We start from the raw sequence: 17,204 nt of genomic DNA on the forward strand, positions 1-17,204 counted from the left end.
TGTCACAAGTTAGTGAAAAATGACACTTTGTGAAAAAAAACTAATAAAAATTAATTTCCGCTAACTTTTGACAAAAAATTAAATCTTCTATGAACTCGTCATACACCTAACATAATACCTTGGGGTGTCTTTTTTTTCTAAAATGGGGTCACTTGTGGGGTTCCTATACCGCCCTGGCATTTTACAGGCCCAAAACCGTGAGTAGTCTGGAAACCAAATGTCTCAAAATGACTGTTCAGGGGTATAAGCATCTGCAAATTTTGATGACAGGTGGTCTATGAGGGGGCGAATTTTGTGGAACCGGTCATAAGCAGGGTGGGCTTTTAGATGACAGGTTGTATTGGGCCTGATCTGATGGATAGGAGTGCTAGGGGGGTGACAGGAGGTGATTGATGGGTGTCTCAGGGGGTGGTTAGAGGGGAAAATAGATGCAATCCATGCACTGGGGAGGTGATCGGAAGGGGGTCTGAGGGTTTGGCCGAGTGATCAGGAACCCACACAGGGCAAATTGGGGCCTGATCTGATGGGTAGGTGTGCTAGGGGGTGACAGGAGGTGATTGATGGGTGTCTCAAGGTGTGATTAGAGGGGGGAATGGATGCAAGCAATGCACTGGCGAGGTGATCAGGGCTGGGGTCTGAGGGCATTCTGAGGGTGTGGGCGGGTGATTGAGTGCCCTAGGGGCAGATAGGGGTCTAATCTGATAGGTAGCAGTGACAGGGGGTGATTGATGGGTAATTAGTGGGTGTTTAGGGTAGAGAATAGATGGAAACACTGCGCTTGGGTGGTGATCTGATGTCGGATCTGCGGGCGATCTATTGGTGTGGGTGGGTGATCAGTTTGCCCGCAAGGGGCAGGTTAGGGGCTGATTGATGGGTGGCAGTGACAGCGGGTGATTGATGGGTGGCAGTGACAGGGGGTGATTGATGGGTGGCAGTGACAGGGGGTGATTGATGGGTGATTGATAGGTGATTGACAGGTAATCAGTGGGTTATTACAGGGGAGAACAGATGTAAATATTGCACTGGCGAATTGATAAGGGGGGGTCTGAGGGCAATCTGAGCGTGTAGGCGGTCGATTGGGTGCCCGCAAGGGGCAGATTAGGGTCTGATCTGATAGGTAACAGTGACAGGTGGTGATAGGGAGTGATTGATGGGTGATTGATGGGTAATTAGTGGGTGTTTAGAGGAGAGAATAGATGGAAACACTGCGCTTGGGTGGTGATCTGATGTCGGATCTGCGGGCGATCTATTGGTGTGGGTGGGTGATCAGATTGCCCGCAAGGGGCAGGTTAGGGGCTGATTGTTGGGTGGCAGTGACAGGGGGTGATTGATGGGTGATAGGTGATTGGCAGGTGATTGACAGGTGATCAGTGGGTTATTACAGGGAAGGACAGATGTAATTAATGCACTGGCGAATTGATAAGGGGGGGGGGGGGGGTCTGAGGGCAATCTGAGCGTGTGGGCGGGTGATTGGGTGCCCGCAAGGGGCAGATTAGGGTCTGATCTGATAGGTAACAGTGACAGGTGGTGATAGGGGGTGATTGATGGGTAATTAGTGGGTGTTTAGAGAAGATAACAGATGTAAACGATACATTTGGGAGGTAATCTGACGGCGGGTTTGCGGGCGATCTAATGGTGTGGGTGGGTGATCAGATTGCCCGCAAGGGGCAGGTTAGGGGCTGATTGATGGGTGGCAGTGACAGGGGGTGATTGATGGGTGATAGGTGATTGGCAGGTGATTGACAGGTGATCAGTGGGTTATTACAGGGAAGAACAGATGTAATTAATGCACTGGTGAATTGATAAGGGGGGGTCAGAGGGCAATCTGAGCGTGTGGGCGGGTGATTGGGTGCCCGCAAGGGGCAGATTAGGGTCTGATCTGATAGGTAACAGTGACAGGTGGTGATAGGGGGTGATTGATGGGTAATTAGTGGGTGTTTAGAGAAGATAACAGATGTAAACGATACATTTGGGAGGTAATCTGACGGCGGGTTTGCGGGCGATCTAATGGTGTGGGTGGGTGATCAGATTGCCCGCAAGGGGCAGGTTAGGGGCTGATTGATGGGTGGCAGTGACAGGGGGTGATTGATGGGTGATAGGTGATTGGCAGGTGATTGACAGGTGATCAGTGGGTTATTACAGGGAAGAACAGATGTAATTAATGCACTGGTGAATTGATAAGGGGGGGTCAGAGGGCAATCTGAGCGTGTGGGCGGGTGATTGGGTGCCCGCAAGGGGCAGATTAGGGTCTGATCTGATAGGTAAAAGTGACAAGTGGTGATAGGGGGTGATTGATGGGTGATTGATGGGTAATTAGTGGGTGTTTAGAGGAGAGAATAGATGTAAACAATGGATTTGGGAGGTGATCTGATGTCGGATCTGTGGGCGATCTATTGGTGTGGGTGGGTGATCAGATTGCCCGCAAGGGGCAGGTTAGGGGCTGATTGATGGGTGGCAGTGACAGGGGGTGATTGACGGGTGATTGATGGGTGATTGACGGGTGATTGACAGGTGATTGACAGGTGATTGACAGGTGATCAGGGGGATAGATGCATACAGTAAACAGGGGGGGGGGTGGTCTGGGGGGGGGGTCTGGGGAGAATCTGAGGGGTGGGGGGTGATCAGGAGGGGGCAGGGAGCAGGGGGGGGGATAAAAAAAAAAATAGCGTTGACAGATAGTGACAGGGAGTGATTGATGGGTGATTAGGGGGGTGATTGGGTGCAAACAGGGGTCTGGGGGGTGGGCAGGGGGGGGGTCTGATGGGTGCTGTGGGCGATCTGGGGCGGGGGGGGGAGAAAATCAGTGTGCTTGGTGCAGACTAGGGTGGCTGCAGCCTGCCCTGGTGGTCCCTCGGACACTGGGACCACCAGGGCAGGAGGCAGCCTGTATAATACACTTTGTAAACATTACAAAGTGTATTATACACTTTGTATGCGGCGATCGCGGGGTTAACATCCCGCCGGCGCTTCCGTATAGCCGGCGGGATGTTGCGGCGAGCGAGCGGTGACAGGCGCCGGCAGAGGATCGCGTCACGGATGACGCCATCGCTCCGCCCATGCCCTTAAATGGACTGCCGCCTCTGTGGGTGAGGCCGTCCTGCAGGGCTCCACTTCCCCGCCGCCCCTGTGTAGTGGGCGGTCGGGAAGTGGTTAAGATAGATGAACGTAACACAGATAAATATACAATAAGCATGTTTTCCTAGCGTATTACAATTACAGCTATCAATGAAACTATTTGTAACGTCTGACTAACATATGTATATATCGGCAATGAACCGATATATGACATAAGCAGGAACGCTGACTAGGAATGGAGTAATACAGGGAACAGGACTCAGAAGGATTCGCTATCTCTTCGCAGAGATGAACGCAATCCACAAACGGCAACAGAACAGGATTCAGAAGGATTCGTTATCTCTTCGTAGAGATGAACGCAATCCACAAACAGTAACAGAACAGGATTCAGAAGGATTCGTTATCTCTTCGCAGAGATGAACGCAATCCACAAACGGTAACCAGGAGCAGGGTAACTACCTCAGCACGGGTGGTCACGGTACGCGCAACCTACCAAAACGTGCTGGAAAGCTGACTAACTGCACACAGGATATAAACAGTTCGTGTACGTATACATCAGCAACACTGATGTATCAACGTAACACAAATACAAGGAAAATAATAAACGTGCTGGTATGCATATATATGGGCAATGAACCAATATATGATGCAAAACCAGCAAAGTATCATTATAACAAGAAACACGATCGGGGGCTAAAGCGACAGCAAGACAGGCTTAACTGAAGCTATGCAAACCCAAGGAAACCCTGCAGGAAGCAGATCTTTATACTGAGGTCATCCAATGGGAGCAGACATGCAGATTCCCACACAGGTGAATGATAATCAGTCACAAGCTGACAGCAGGGAAAGACAGACAAAGCTATGCAGTTTGCATGGAAATAGATCAGAACTGCCTGAGCTGCAGCACTACTACTTCCAGCAACAGCTGCTGCAGCAGCGATCATCACATTTGGTCAGATTTTGTTTGATTCTAGGGTTCAGGTTTAGTGTCTCCAGATCTTTACTGAAGGTCTCTAGGAAAACAGACAGATATTTATTTGAGCTGAGGGAGGGCATGAAGTCAGATTTTTTTCGGAGTTTGGTTTTGGCTATTGATTCCTCAACAGTCTCTGTTATCAATGCCAAGTTGTTGTCTACATGTCCTTCATCCCATAAACTCTCCAATGCCATCAGAGCCTCTCTTTCTCCCAAACTCAAACATTCATATTGGGCTTCCTCCCCCTCCATGACCGTTTTTTTGTCTTTAAACATTAATTTCAACAGGACCCGCCTTAAAAAAAGGAGAACATCCTTATAGACAGTAAATTCATCCCCTCTTTGGACTGGGGCAAACGTAAGCCCCTTTGAGAGAAGGGAGATATGATGAGGCTCTAGTGGGAAATCGGAAAGGTTTACCACATCAACTCCCAATTGTCCTGATGTTATTTGTTCTGACTCCGCCCCCTCCTCAGTTCTTCCTTCTGTACTACTGTTTTTGCTTTCCCTCCCCTCCCTTTCTGACTTATCTCTTTGTTCCTGTTTCCTGAACCTTTGCCTCTGTCCTGGTCGTCGCTTTCCACACTCCCTTCTTCTTCTTCCTCTTCTACTTCCTGATCTAAAAAAGCCACCTGTCTGTCATTGCCCTCATCCTCGGTCTCTTCTTCATAGTCATGTATGATATCTTTAGGGGGGTTGTTTTTAGGGGTTGGATTTGGGCGTCTAGGTCGACTACCACTCCCCCTTCTTCTTGATTTTGACCGTCCCCGTTTAGGTCTGAGAGATGGATCAAATACAGTTGTCAAGTCCCACTCCAAAACATCTCTCTGAAATTTGGACTGTTTCATTTTTTGGACCGTAAATTGTGTCTTTTCTATGTACACTTTTAGATTATTATTCAGTTTTTCAAACTCTGGGTCATCTTTATATTTGTCAAGTTGGGCACCGCTTATTTCAACCAAATCTGACAGCTCCTCTAACTGCATCTTTTCCTCCTCTATAAACAGCTGTAGTATGTGTAGACCTCTCTGTAAGCAGTCCTCTCTCCAGATTTTCTTAAATCTTTCAGTTAATAAATTGTTAGCTGGTGCTATTCGCTCACGTATCCCGTGAGGAATGACCTTAGCTTTATGATAGGACTGCAAAAAAGAGACGTTCCACCTTCTTTTTAGCTGTTTTTCCACTAGATGACGATGCCCCTTGAACAGCTGCCAGAGAGGTTCCCTATTTTTACCTTTTTCTTTTTCATCGGTGACCCCTGTTCTAAAAAATGCTGAATCAATTTCCTCCTGCAAAACTTCTGGTAACCGATATGCCATTGTTCTTATTTCATGTGGGTACCACCCCCTCCCATGCATAAAATGTACAACAGTTGGATCTGTGCACACTCAGTGATTGCAATTCACAATAGATATAATAGCCCCAGAAATCTGGGATATCGTTGTATGGGACCACACTTACATGGGTTTCATAAACCCCCCTATTTGTAGTACAAGAAAAAAACTGGGTCTCCTAGTGGCAGTAGCTGAGAGGTAAAGGCCTCACTGTGTGCAATTTGCACCTTTCAGGTGGCCTTTTCAGCTATATGTGGGCCTTAAACTTAATTATTCAACCTCTATGCCCACAACAAAAAGTTCAAACAGGCCTCACTTGCCAATATCAAAAAGTTACTTTATTGTGAATAGGCAATCAAAAAGATTGTGAAACAGTTCCACTACATTTAAAACCATTTAAAACACTCAAAGAGCTCCAGAGAGTGCACAGCATTTCCCCACCTCATTCGCTCCATACATGCACTCACACCATTCATCCCACAGGAATTATTGCATGCATTGTGATAGTTGTCATGACTCAAAGAAAAAGTTGCACGTGCTAATCAAAAATCACTGTTGAACAGGTTCCAGACCTTCAGAGTCCAGTAAAAAACATGCTGTCTCCAAGTTGGAAAATGTCACTGATAGAGTTATATCTGCGATCCTTTAGCCAGCAGCAAGCACTATTGTGCACAAAGATGCAATCCAAGCGCAGCCTTCCACGTTAGTAAGCATTGATAAGCAGTAGTTAGTTGTTAACAGCAGTTTTGTAGTTTCAGCATAGCGTTAAACATGCATGTCATGCACAGCTAGAGTCAGAGAGTCAGAGAGTCCGCTTTATTCAACAGCCTTGTTAGGGGGTCACTATGACTCTATTGTATCAATCCCCCAAGGGTATACGATACCTCTCTTTTAGCGTTTCTCAGCGCTGCATAATCCTGTGGATAGTTGCCAGGTGGTTGGTGTAGTAGATCTACTCGCGCGTGCCCACGTGACAGCGCAACAGCGGGGATCACACTCGCAACGGTATGGAACGAGGTGGTGGATGAGGCCGGCCTCAGGTAGCTCCTCCCACCGACATGTTTCGGCCAATGGCCTTCCTCAGGGTGTGGCTTAAGGTGGGGAGGGGTGGTTTCTCCCTTTATACTTTGAGGCTCTGGTCACATGACTTTTCTACAGGCGCCATCTTTGTTTCTGGAATCTTTGCCCAAACTTCAAAGGTCAGGTTTATTCCACATATTTTATCCAGCATTTCACCGTATAGTTAGTTCAACAGTTAATATCGGGACATTCTGCATTTTTCTAAAGAGGATTTTAATATTTTATAGCTTTGGACAAGACTAGGTTGAGAAAAGGTTTGAAAATATTAAGATAGGGGGCTTGCTGGTATATGAACACATACATAGGCAGGATAATCTAGGTTATCTTACATCCAGCTGATCTTTTTAGCACCAGTAGTTTCTGAGTCCCGCACCTGAAACATGTGGCTAATCTAGTCCAACTGTAGTCAGAAAATCTGATCTGCATGTTTGATCAGGGTCTATGGCTAGAAGTATTGGAAGGCAGAGGATTAGCAGGACAGGCAGGCACCGTGCATTGTTTAGAAGGAAAAAATCGTTCAACCTGCATAAGCTTTTGCTTTAGGTTCGGGAAAGTGTGGCACATGATAGCTACACCTGCAAGAGATAAGACTTTGGAAATGTTATCAAGTGGAAATGCATTTCCTTGCTTCTTTTGACTGAAGACATATAAAAGTGCTATCCTGCGCTAGCCGGGACTTGAACCCGGGTCGCAAGAATGGGAATCTTGCATGATACCCCTACACTACTAGCGCTTGTGGGCATTTTATCTTATGGCTCAAGCCTCAGCCACTGCTTTCCGACATTTTTCATCATCATCAAGCAAAAATGCACTGTTTTTCTACCAATCTGTCTAAGCATGCTGGCCAAGGTGAAATTCTCAAAAAACTTTCTGAAGACATCTTTTGGAGTATATCACTTAAAGGAAAGGCAATGCAAGCTTATTTTAATTCAATTTTCACAATTGCTACACTTTAGCTGCTAACATTTTCACTACTTTGAATCTGCTCTAGGTAGCTATCTCTACAGATCAAGCTATTTCTAAGAGCCTTACATAAATGTAGCCTATTCAGCTCATTTAGAAAATTGTGCAGTAAGAAAAACAGTAGTTTGCTGTGTACATTCAGTGTAGATGTCACATAGAAGCTCCTGGCTCTGTTTGGTTTAATGGAAACCTAAATTGAGAGGGATACGGAGGCTAACATATTGATTTTTTACAAAAAATAATGTAGGTTATCTTACATCCAGCTGATCTTTTTAGCACCAGTAGTTTCTGAGTCCCGCACCTGAAACATGTGGCTAATCTAGTCCAACTGTAGTCAGAAAATCTGATCTGCATGTTTGATCAGGGTCTATGGCTAAAAGTATTGGAAGGCAGAGGATTAGCAGGACAGGCAGGCACCGTGCATTGTTTCGAAGGAAAAAATCGTTCAACCTGCATAAGCTTTTGCTTTAGGTTCGGGAAAGTGTGGCACATGATAGCTACACCTGCAAGAGATAAGACTTTGGAAATGTTATCAAGTGGAAATGCATTTCCTTGCTTCTTTTGACTAAAGACGTATAAAAGTGCTATCCTGCGCTAGCCGGGACTCGAACCCGGGTCGCAAGAATGGGAATCTTGCATGATACCCCTACACTACTAGCGCTTGTGGGCATTTTATCTTATGGCTCAAGCCTCAGGCACTGCTTTCCGACATCTTTCATCATCATCAAGCAAAAATGCACTGTTTTTCTACCAATCTTTCTAAGCATGCTGGCCAAGGTGAAATTCTCAAAAAACTTTCTGAAGACATCTTTTGGAGTATATCACTTAAAAGAAAGGCAATGCAAGCTTATTTTAATTTAATTTTCACAATTGCTACACTTTAGCTGCTAACATTTTCACCACGTTGAATCGCTCTAGGTAGCTATCTCTACAGATCAAGCTATTTGTAAGAGCCTTACATAAATGTAGCCTATCCAGCTCATTTAGAAAATTGTGCAGTAAGAAAAACAGTAGTTTGCTGTGTACATTCAGTGTAGATGTCACATAGAAGCTCCTGGCTCTGTTTGGTTTAATGGAAACCCAAATTGAGAGGGATACGGAGGCTAACATATTGATTTTTTACAAAAAATAATGTAGGTTATCTTACATCCAGCTGATCTTTTTAGCACCAGTAGTTTCTGAGTTCCACACCTGAAACATGTGGCTAATCTAGTCCAACTGTAGTCAGAAAATCTGATCTGCATGTTTGATCAGGGTCTATGGCTAAAAGTATTGGAAGGCAGAGGATTAGCAGGACAGGCAGGCACCGTGCATTGTTTAGAAGGAAAAAATCGTTCAACCTGCATAAGCTTTTGCTTTAGGTTCGGGAATTAGTGGCACATGATAGCTACACCTGCAAGAGATAAGACTTTGGAAATGTTATCAAGTGGAAATGCATTTCCTTGCTTCTTTTGACTGAAGACGTATAAAAGTGCTATCCTGCGCTAGCCGGGACTCGAACCCGGGTCGCAAGAATGGGAATCTTGCATGATACCCCTACACTACTAGCGCTTGTGAGCATTTTGTCTTATGGCTCAAGCCTCAGCCACTGCTTTCCAACATCTTTCATCATCATCAAGCAAAAATCAAGCTATTTGTAAGAGCCTTACATAAATGTAGCCTATCCAGCTCATTTAGAAAATTGTGCAGTAAGAAAAACAGTAGTTTGCTGTGTACATTCAGTGTAGATGTCACATAGAAGCTCCTGGCTCTGTTTGGTTTAATGGAAACCTAAATTGAGAGGGATACGGAGGCTAACATATTGATTTTTTACAAAAAATAATCTAGGTTATCTTACATCCAGCTGATCTTTTTAGCACCAGTAGTTTCTGAGTCCCGCACCTGAAACATGTGGCTAATCTAGTCCAACTGTAGTCAGAAAATCTGATCTGCATGTTTGATCAGGGTCTATGGCTAGAAGTATTGGAAGGCAGAGGATTAGCAGGACAGGCAGGCACCGTGCATTGTTTAGAAGGAAAAAATCGTTCAACCTGCATAAGCTTTTGCTTTAGGTTCGGGAAAGTGTGGCACATGATAGCTACACCTGCAAGAGATAAGACTTTGAAAATGTTATCAAGTGGAAATGCATTTCCTTGCTTCTTTTGACTGAAGACGTATAAAAGTGCTATCCTGCGCTAGCCGGGACTTGAACCCAGGTCGCAAGAATGGGAATCTTGCATGATACCCCTACACTACTAGCGCTTGTGAGCATTTTATCTTATGGCTCAAACCTCAGCCACTGCTTTCTGACATTTTTCATCATCATCAAGCAAAAATGCACTGTTTTTCTACCAATCTGTCTAAGCATGCTGGCCAAGGTGAAATTCTCAAAAAACTTTCTGAAGACATCTTTTGGAGTATATCACTTAAAGGGAAGGCAATGCAAGCTTATTTTAATTCAATTTTCACAATTGCTACACTTTAGCTGCTAACATTTTCACTACTTTGAATCTGCTCTAGGTAGCTATCTCTACAGATCAAGCTATTTGTAAGAGCCTTACATAAATGTAGCCTATCCAGCTCATTTAGAAAATTGTGCAGTAAGAAAAACAGTAGTTTGCTGTGTACATTCAGTGTAGATGTCACATAGAAGCTCCTGGCTCTGTTTGGTTTAATGGAAACCTAAATTGAGAGGGATACGGAGGCTAACATATTGATTATTTACAAAAAATAATCTAGGTTATCTTACATCCAGCTGATCTTTTTAGCACCAGTAGTTTCTGAGTCCCGCACCTGAAACATGTGGCTAATCTAGTCCAACTGTAGTCAGAAAATCTGATCTGCATGTTTGATCAGGGTCTACGGCTCAAAGTATTGGAAGGCAGAGGATTAGCAGGACAGGCAGGCACCGTGCATTGTTTAGAAGGAAAAAATTGTTCAACCTGCATAAGCTTTTGCTTTAGGTTCGGGAAAGTGTGGCACATGATAGCTACACCTGCAAGAGATAAGACTTTGGAAATGTTATCAAGTGGAAATGCATTTCCTTGCTTCTTTTGACTGAAGACGTATAAAAGTGCTATCCGGCGTTAGCAGGGACTCAAACCCGGGTCGCAAGAATGGGAATCTTGCATGATACCCCTACACTACTAGCGCTTGTGAGCATTTTGTCTTAAGGCTCAAGCCTCAGCCACTGCTTTCCGACATCTTTCATCATCATCAAGCAAAAATGCACTGTTTTTCTACCAATCTTTCTAAGCATGCTGGCCAAGGTGAAATTCTCAAAAAACTTTCTGAAGACATCTTTTGGAGTATATCACTTAAAGGAAAGGCAATGCAAGCTTATTTTAATTTAATTTTCACAATTGCTACACTTTAGCTGCTAACATTTTCACCACGTTGAATCGCTCTAGGTAGCTATCTCTACAGATCAAGCTATTTGTAAGAGCCTTACATAAATGTAGCCTATCCAGCTCATTTAGAAAATTGTGCAGTAAGAAAAACAGTAGTTTGCTGTGTACATTCAGTGTAGATGTCACATAGAAGCTCCTGGCTCTGTTTGGTTTAATGGAAACCTAAATTGAGAGGGATACGGAGGCTAACATATTGATTTTTTACAAAAAATAATGTAGGTTATCTTACATCCAGCTGATCTTTTTAGCACCAGTAGTTTCTGAGTCCCGCACCTGAAACATGTGGCTAATCTAGTCCAACTGTAGTCAGAAAATCTGATCTGCATGTTTGATCAGGGTCTATGGCTAAAAGTATTGGAAGGCAGAGGATTAGCAGGACAGGCAGGCACCGTGCATTGTTTAGAAGGAAAAAATTGTTCAACCTGCATAAGCTTTTGCTTTAGGTTCGGGAAAGTGTGGCACATGATAGCTACACCTGCAAGAGATAACACTTTGGAAATGTTATCAAGTGGAAATGCATTTCCTTGCTTCTTTTGACTGAAGACGTATAAAAGTGCTATCCTGCGCTAGCCGGGACTCGAACCCGGGTCGCAAGAATAGGAATCTTGCATGATACCCCTACACTACTAGCGCTTGTGAGCATTTTGTCTTATGGCTCAAGCCTCAGCCACTGCTTTCCGACATCTTTCATCATCATCAAGCAAAAATCAAGCTATTTGTAAGAGCCTTACATAAATGTAGCCTATCCAGCTCATTTAGAAAATTGTGCAGTAAGAAAAACAGTAGTTTGCTGTGTACATTCAGTGTAGATGTCACATAGAAGCTCCTGGCTCTGTTTGGTTTAATGGAAACCTAAATTGAGAGGGATACGGAGGTTAACATATTGATTTTTTACAAAAAATAATCTAGGTTATCTTACATCCAGCTGATCTTTTTAGCACCAGTAGTTTCTGAGTCCCGCACCTGAAACATGTGGCTAATCTAGTCCAACTGTAGTCAGAAAATCTGATCTGCATGTTTGATCAGGGTCTATGGCTAAAAGTATTGGAAGGCAGAGGATTAGCAGGACAGGCAGGCACCGTGCATTGTTTAGAAGGAAAAAATAGTTCAACCTGCATAAGCTTTTGCTTTAGGTTCGGGAAAGTGTGGCACATGATAGCTACACCTGCAAGAGATAAGACTTTGGAAATGTTATCAAGTGGAAATGCATTTCCTTGCTTCTTTTGACTGAAGACGTATAAAAGTGCTATCCTGCGCTAGCCGAGACTCAAACCCGGGTCGCAAGAATGGGAATCTTGCATGATACCCCTACACTACTAGCGCTTGTGGGCATTTTATCTTATGGCTCAAGCCTCAGGCACTGCTTTCCGACATCTTTCATCATCATCAAGCAAAAATGCACTGTTTTTCTACCAATCTTTCTAAGCATGCTGGCCAAGGTGAAATTCTCAAAAAACTTTCTGAAGACATCTTTTGGAGTATATCACTTAAAGGAAAGGCAATGCAAGCTTATTTTAATTTAATTTTCACAATTGCTACACTTTAGTAGTGTTGGGCGAACAGTGTTCGCCACTGTTCGGGTTCTGCAGAACATCACCCTGTTCGGGTGATGTTCGAGTTCGGCCGAACACCTGACGGTGCTCGGCCAAACCGTTCGGCCACATGGCCGAACTAAGAGCGCATGACCGAACGTTCCCCGAACGTTCGGCTAGCGCTGTGATTGGCCGAACGGGTCACGTGGTTCGGACCCGAACGCGCTCTGATTGGCCGAACGGTCACGTGGTTCGGGTAAATAAATACCCGAACCACGTCATATCTCCGCCATTTGTCTGTGGGTTTAGCTTTGGGTAGGCAGGCAGGGTAGTTCGCGCTCCAGCCACGCTAGCCAGGGTCCCCCCTGTCATTGTGTCACTGCTGGGAACAGTAGTACACCGCTTGCTCAGCCACACTATATAGCATTCTGTTTACTGCCACTCTGTGTACCTCGCTCAGCCACACTATATAGCATTCTGTTTACTGCCACTCTGTGTCTGCTGGGAATAGTAGTACACCGCTTGCTCAGCCACACTATATAGCATTCTGTTTACTGCCACTCTGTGTACCTCGCTCAGCCACACTATATAGCATTCTGTTTACTGCCACTCTGTGTCTGCTGGGAATAGTGGTACACCGCTCGCTCAGCCACACTATATAGCATTCTGTTCACTGTTCTGTGTCTGTTTGGAATAGTGGTACACCGCTCGCTCAGCCACACTATATAGCATTCTGTTTACTGTTCTGTGTCTGCTGGGAATAGTGGTACACCGCTCGCTCAGCCACACTATATAGCATTCTGTTTACTGTTCTGTGTCTGCTGGGAATAGTGGTACACCGCTCGCTCAGCCACACTATATAGCATTCTGTTTACTGTTCTGTGTCTGCTGGGAACAGTAGTACACCGCTCGCTCAGCCAGAGTATATAGCATTGTGTTTACTGCCACTCTGTGTACACCGCTCAGCCAGACTATATACCATTGTTTACTGACACTCTGTGTACACCGCTCAGCCAGACTATATACCATTGTTTACTGACACTCTGTGTACACCGCTCAGCCAGACTATATACCATTGTTTACTGCCACTCTGATTCTGCTGGGAACAGTAGTACACCGCTCGCTCAGCCAGACTATATAGCATTGTGTTTACTGCCACTCTGTGTACACCGCTCAGCCAGACTATATACCATTGTTTACTGACACTCTGTGTACACCGCTCAGCCAGACTATATACCATTGTTTACTGCCACTCTGATTCTGCTGGGAACAGTAGTACACCGCTCGCTCAGCCAGACTATATAGCATTGTGTTTACTGCCACTCTGTGTACACCGCTCAGCCACACTATATAGCATTGCGTACTCTGCCAGTCAGTGTGTATATTGCTGGGATCAGTAATACTCCACTCACCGTCAACCACTATATGAGCTCAACATGAGTTCCCCAGAGACCTCCGCTGTGAGCAGCACTCCCAACAACAGCAACAGCCAACGCCCCACGCAAGCTATAACATCCACCCCAGCAGCCAGTGGTCAGCAGCAGCCCTCCCCGGAGGAGAACGTTGTGTCCATCAGTCCGTCGCCAGAGCGATTAATGAGGGCTGCCATTGAGGAGATGATGGGGCCTGATGTGGAGGAGGAGGTCTGGCTCAGGCCAGCATCCCAAGTTAATGTTGAGGACGATGAGGGGTCTGTGTCTGGGGATGTTGGGGTGGCAGAGGTGGTGGGTGGGTCAGACTCAGGAGAAGAGTTGTATGATGAGGATGATGATCGGGACCATCTGTATGTGCCTCAGAGTCCGACCCCGGAAAACATGTTGTATCGTGTGTTTAGGTACTAAAATCTGCGTTCCCTCCCAGTAGTGTTGGGCGAACAGTGTTTGCCACTGTTTGGGTTCTGCAGAACATCACCCTGTTCGGGGTGACTATATAGCAGACTATATAGCATTGTGTTTAATGCCACTCTGTGTACACGGCTCAGCCACACTATATAGCATTGTGTTTACTTCCACTCTGTGTCTGCTGGGAACAGTAGTACACCGCTCACCCGCCACTGTATAGCATTGTGCTCTGTGTCACTGCTGACAATAGTGGTACACCGCTCACCCACCACTGTATAGCATTTCTGTACTGCCACTGTACTGCTGCCAGTCAGCGTGTACTTTAAGGATAAGTGAAATGAGGAAGAAATCCGGTGAAAGAGGGAGGGGCAAGGGAAGAGGTGTTTCCCCTGACGGTTCACGTACAGGCCACAGGGGAGCACCCAAGAAAACCCACTCAATACTGCCCATGTTGTCCAGGACAACAACCCTCACAGATCCAAAAGAACAGGACCAGATAATTACTTGGATGACCTCTCAAGCGTCCAGCAGTGGGTTAAGCAGCACCAGCACATCACGCACGAGGTCCGAGTCCTCAGCCAGTTAAAGTCTGGGCTTTCTTTGAAGACTGCACTGAGGATGTTACCATGGCGATTTGCAAGGTGTGCAAGACCCGCCTGAGCAGGGGGAAAAGTATTAACAACCTCTCCACCACCAGCATGAGCCGCCACATTCTATCCAAACATCCCACTCTGTGGGCAAACGCGGCAGGACAGGGTACCACCAGCAACACTGCCTCCCTTGGGTTCACCAGACTCACCACCAGACCCGCCTCAGCAGCAGCAGTAGCCCAGCCATTGCGTGGTTCACAACATTCACAAACATCAGACGATGCTGACACTGTCACTTTCCGGACTAGTGCTCTTGAGGTCTCCCAGTGTTCATCAAACACAACAACCAACAGCCCTTCGGTGTGCAGCACTACGGTTGAGTTGTCTGTCTCTGAGATGTTTGAGCACAAGAGGAAATTGCCAGCAAATGACCCCCGGGCCGTGGCAGTAACAGCCAGCCAGCATAGCCAAGCTTCTGGCCTGCGAAATGCTGCCATATCGAGTGGTGGAGACAAACAGCTTCAAGGGCATGATGTCAGTGGCCATCCCACGTTACGTGGTTCCCAGCCGCTACCACTTTGCGCGCTCTGCAGTGCCTGAGTTGCATGAGCACGTGGTCAGCTAAATAACCCGAAGCTTGAAGAATGCCGTTGCCTGCAAGGTTCACCTCACCACTGACACCTGGACGAGTGCGTTCGGCCAGGGTCGATACATCTCCCTTACCGCGCACTGGGTGAACCTTGTGGAGCCTGGCAGCGATTCCTCACCTGCTACGGCGCGGGTGTTGCCCACGCCGCAAACAGCTGGATAACAACAGCAGCACCTACCTCTCTGACTCCTTCTCCTCCAACGCATCTCAAAGCTGTACCTCATCCGGAAATGCTAACCCAGCACCAGCAGCAGTAGGATCGTGGAAGCAGTGCAGCACAGCTGTTGGCATGCGTCAGCAAGCGTTGCTGAAGCTGATCTGCCTTGGGGATAAGCAGCACACAGGGGAGGAAATTTGGAGGGGAATAAAGGAACAGACGGATTTGTGGCTGGCACCGCTGGACCTGAAACCGGGCATGAAGCTAGACACCTGGCACGAACTGGCAATGTACGCAATAGAGGTGCTGGCTTGCCCGGCAGCCAGCGTTATGTCGGAACGCTGTTTCAGTGCTGCCGGAGGCATCATCACAGATCGGCGTATCCGCCTCTCCACAGAAAATGCAGACCGTCTGACTCAAATTAAAATGAATCAATCCTGGATTGGAAACGACTACGCAACACTCCTGGACCCCAACCAAGTAACATGACCGATGAACATCTGGGATGGTTTAGCGTTTCCGGTCCCTGTTTATTGAACCTCTCATCTGTATTACATTTATGACTGCATGGCGGCAAAAAGCATTGCTGCTATATCCGCACGCTTTTTGTCCTCATGCAAGGCCTGGGTTGTTGTGTCTCACAAAGCGTGGCCTTCTCCTCCTGCGCCTCCTCCTGTTCCATCACGTGTGCTGCTGCTGCTGCTGCTGCTGCTGCTGGGTTACCGTTGCCGGTCCCTGTTTATGGAACCTCTTATCTTTATTACATTTATGACTACATGGCGGTACAAAGCATGCTATCCGCACGCTTTTTGTCCTCATGCAAGGCCTGGGTTGTTGTGTCTCACAAAGCGTGGCCTTCTCCTCCTGCGCCTCCTCCTGTTCCATCACGTGTGCTGCTGCTGCTGCTGCTGCTGCTGGGTTACCGTTGCCGGTCCCTGTTTATGGAACCTCTTATCTTTATTACATTTATGACTACATGGCGGTACAAAGCATGCTATCCGCACGCTTTTTGTCCTCATGCAAGGCCTGGGTTGTTGTGTCTCACAAAGCGTGGCCTTCTCCTCCTGCGCCACCCTCCTCCTGTTCCATCACGTGTGCTGCTGCTGGGTTAGCATTACCGGTCCCTTTTCCTGGAACCTCTTATATGTATTACATTTATGACTGCATGCCGACAAAAAGCATGTTACCTGTGCAAAGAAAACAGACATTTCCCGCATTTAAAAGACAGTTTTCCCTTTGAAACTTTAAAATCGATTTTCTCAAAAACTATAAGCTCTTTTTGCTAAATTTTTTTTCCTCTTGTACCCACTCCCAAGGTGCACATACCCTGTAAATTTGGGGTATGTAGCATGTAAGGAGGCTTTACAAACCACAAAAGTTCGGGTCCCCATTGACTTCCATTATGTTCGGAGTTCGGGTCGAACACCCGAACATCGCGGCCATGTTTGGCCTGTTCGGCCCGAACCCGAACATCTAGATGTTCGCCCAACACTACACTTTAGCTGCTAACATTTTCACCACGTTGAATCGCTCTAGGTAGCTATCTCTACAGATCAAGCTATTTGTAAGAGCCTTACATAAATGTAGCCTATCCAGCTCATTTAGAAAATTGTGCAGTA

The 17,204-nt window shown here is 46.3% G+C and overlaps 6 non-coding genes across 6 annotated transcripts; all 6 read right to left on the reverse strand.

Moving 5' to 3' along the window:
* Positions 1–7,126: 7,126 nt before the first annotated feature.
* Positions 7,127–7,197, reverse strand: TRNAG-CCC (transfer RNA glycine (anticodon CCC)). The gene has a single exon. It is a non-coding gene; the product is annotated as a tRNA-Gly (tRNA).
* An 820-nt stretch (positions 7,198–8,017) lies between these two features.
* Positions 8,018–8,088, reverse strand: TRNAG-CCC (transfer RNA glycine (anticodon CCC)). Its single transcript has one exon. It is a non-coding gene; the product is annotated as a tRNA-Gly (tRNA).
* Positions 8,089–8,907: 819 nt separating this feature from the next.
* TRNAG-CCC (transfer RNA glycine (anticodon CCC)) lies at positions 8,908–8,978 on the reverse strand. The gene has a single exon. It is a non-coding gene; the product is annotated as a tRNA-Gly (tRNA).
* Positions 8,979–9,597: 619 nt separating this feature from the next.
* TRNAG-CCC (transfer RNA glycine (anticodon CCC)) lies at positions 9,598–9,668 on the reverse strand. Its single transcript has one exon. It is a non-coding gene; the product is annotated as a tRNA-Gly (tRNA).
* Positions 9,669–11,378: 1,710 nt separating this feature from the next.
* TRNAR-CCU (transfer RNA arginine (anticodon CCU)) lies at positions 11,379–11,449 on the reverse strand. Its single transcript has one exon. It is a non-coding gene; the product is annotated as a tRNA-Arg (tRNA).
* A 619-nt stretch (positions 11,450–12,068) lies between these two features.
* Positions 12,069–12,139, reverse strand: TRNAG-CCC (transfer RNA glycine (anticodon CCC)). Its single transcript has one exon. It is a non-coding gene; the product is annotated as a tRNA-Gly (tRNA).
* Between the last annotated feature and the right edge of the window lie 5,065 nt (positions 12,140–17,204).

The sequence above is a fragment of the Hyperolius riggenbachi genome, chromosome 10, assembly GCF_040937935.1.
Source record: "Hyperolius riggenbachi isolate aHypRig1 chromosome 10, aHypRig1.pri, whole genome shotgun sequence".
Classification (NCBI taxonomy): Eukaryota; Metazoa; Chordata; class Amphibia; order Anura; family Hyperoliidae; genus Hyperolius; species Hyperolius riggenbachi.